Below are 2,816 nucleotides of genomic sequence, written 5' to 3'. Positions count from 1 at the left end.
ACGGGATTAGCCGAGCGGTCTGAGGCGCTGCAGTCATGGACTGTGCGGCTGGTCCCGGCGGACGTTCGAGTCCTCCCTCGCGCATGAATGCGTGTGTTTGTCCTTAGGATAATTTAGGTTAAGTAGTGTTTAAGCTTACGGACTGATGACCTTAGCAGTTAAGTCCCATAAGACATTTGAACATTTTTGAACAACACACAGATCCATGCCCGAGGCAGGATTGGAACCTGCGATCGTAGCTGCAGCGCGATTCGGCGTGAGCCGTGCTCAGATAGCTTAGTAGATAGTGGGCTTGTCCAAGAAAAGCAGAAGTCCCAGATTCGAGTCCCGATTCGGCACGCAGACTTAATCTACATCTACATCTACATCCATACTCCGCAAGCCACCTGACGGTGTGTGGTGGAGGGTACCTTGAGTGCCTCTATCGGTTCTCCCATCTATTCCAGTCTCGTATTGTTCGTGGAAAGAAGGATTGTCGGTATGCCTCTGTGTGGGCTCTAATCTCTCCGATTTTATCCTCATGGTCTCTTCGCGAGATATACGTAGGAGGGAGCAATATACTGCTTGACTCTTCGGTGAAGGTATGTTCTCGAAACTTCAACAAAAGCCCGTACCGAGCTACTGAGCGTCTCTCCTGCAGAGTCTTCCACTGAAGTTTATCTATCATCTCCGTAACACTTTCGCGATTACTAAATGATCTTGTAACGAAGCGCGCTGCTCTCCGTTGGATCTTCTCTATCTCTTCTATCAACCCTATCTGGTACGGATCCCACACTGCTGAGCAGTATTGAAGCAGCGGGCGAACAAGCGTGCTGTAACCTACTTCCTTTGTTTTCGGATTGCATTTCCTTAGGGTTCTTCCAGTGAATCTCAGTCTGGCATCTGCTTTACCGACGACCAACTTTATATGATCATTCCATTCTAAATCACTCCTAATGCGTACTCCCAGATAATTTATGGCATTAACTGCTTCCAGCTGCTGACCTGCTATACTGTAGCTAAATGATAAGGGATCTTTCTTTCTATGTATTCACACCACATTACACTTGTCTACATTGAGATTCAATTGTCATTCCCTGCACCATGCGTCAATTCGCTGCAGATCCTCCTGCATTTCAGTACAATTTTCCATTTTTCCAATTTTCTCTTAAGAAGTTTCAAATAACTTGTTAATTTTTTGATACGAAGTGTGAAAGTGTATGATGTATTTGTTTTCGTGATAGAGCAATAAACAGACTAGAAGAGGTATTAAGAAGCGGGTCCTACGCCCACTCAACCCTTCTTCCTCCCTCCTCCCCCCCCTCCCCCGCCTACGGATTACGATAAATGCAACGTAATTTAATTTCTTCAGGTGAAATGTCGGTCGAGGTGCTGTCGGCTGAGTTTCGATACACAATGGTCGCTCTGCAGACCTTGCCGTCTCGACTGGAAGGCGACGTGAGGCGAGGCGAGTGGCCGAGATAAGAGGTTGTTATTTCCGTCGGCGCGCACACTCGCTCGTCCGCCTGAAAACTGATTCCGCGTTCAGAAATACGCGCGGCGGGCGGCGCAGTCACGGCCGCAAATAAGCGACAGCGCCGTCTGGAAGCGGCCGTGACGAGCCGGGAGCAGGGGAGCGGGAGAGCAGGAGAGCAGGGACACCCGAGCGAGAGCAGAAGGGAGGCAGCTGGGCACAGCGCGAGCGCCGCGGTCGGTCGGCGGCAGCGCGCTTGTAGCAAGTAGCGCAAACAGCGAGGCTCCTCAAGTCAGCGGCAGCACAAAAGTTCGGGACTATGACACCGAAAACTAATGCTACAGACTTCAGTGAAACTTAGCTGTAGACATTATGAAATCAAGTGCGAAGAAGACCGACGCCTTCCGAGATAAAGATCCCAATACGCTGCTGAACCTTTTCAGCACACCCACTGACGACCCGGATACGGTAAGGCAGATCGGAAGCCCAACCACCAGTCTGCAGAACAGGCATCTCGATTATGTGCTTCATTATCAAGACTTTTTCTTTGGAGTCGTCACTTTTCTGACTGGTTTGATGCGGCCCGCCACGAATTCCTCAACTGTGCCAACTTCTTCCTCTCAGAGTAGCACTTGCAACCTACTCCTCAGTTTTTTGCTCGATCTCTATTTTCCTCTACAGTTTATACCCCCTACAGCTCCCCCTAGTAGCGTGAGTAACATAGTAGATATCCTCGGAGTAGTGAAGCAACTGAACCTTAATAAAAACAAGTCTTACGGTCCAGATTTTATACCAGTTAGGTTCCTTTCAGAGTATGCTGATGCAAGAACTCCATACTTAACAATCATATACAACCGCTCGCTCGACGAAAGATCCGTACCCAAACACTGGAAAGTTGCACGGGTCACACTAATATCCAAGAAAGGCAAGATGAGTAATCAAATAAACTACATACCCATGTCGTTAACGTCGATAAGCAACAGGATTTTCGAACATATATTCTGTTCGAACATTATGAATGGCTTGGCTCTGAGCACTATGGGACTTAACATCTATGGTCATCAGTCCCCTAGAACTTAGAACTACTTAAGCCTAACTAACCTAAGGACATCACACAACACCCAGTCATCACGAGGCAGAGAAAATCCCCGACCCCGCCGGGAATCGAACCCGGGAACCCGGGCGTGGGGAGCGAGAACGCTACCGCACGACCACGAGCTACGGACGAACATTATGAATAACCTCGAACAAAATGGTCTATTGACACATAGCCAACGCAGATTTAGAAACCATAGTTTGTGTAAAACACAACTAGCTCTTTACTCACACGAAGTGTTGACTGCTATCGACAAGTGTTTTCAGA

The sequence above is a fragment of the Schistocerca americana genome, chromosome 4 (genome assembly GCF_021461395.2).
Source record: "Schistocerca americana isolate TAMUIC-IGC-003095 chromosome 4, iqSchAmer2.1, whole genome shotgun sequence".
In the NCBI taxonomy this organism is placed as follows: Eukaryota; Metazoa; Arthropoda; class Insecta; order Orthoptera; family Acrididae; genus Schistocerca; species Schistocerca americana.
Note: the sequence above shows the minus strand (reverse complement) of the source record.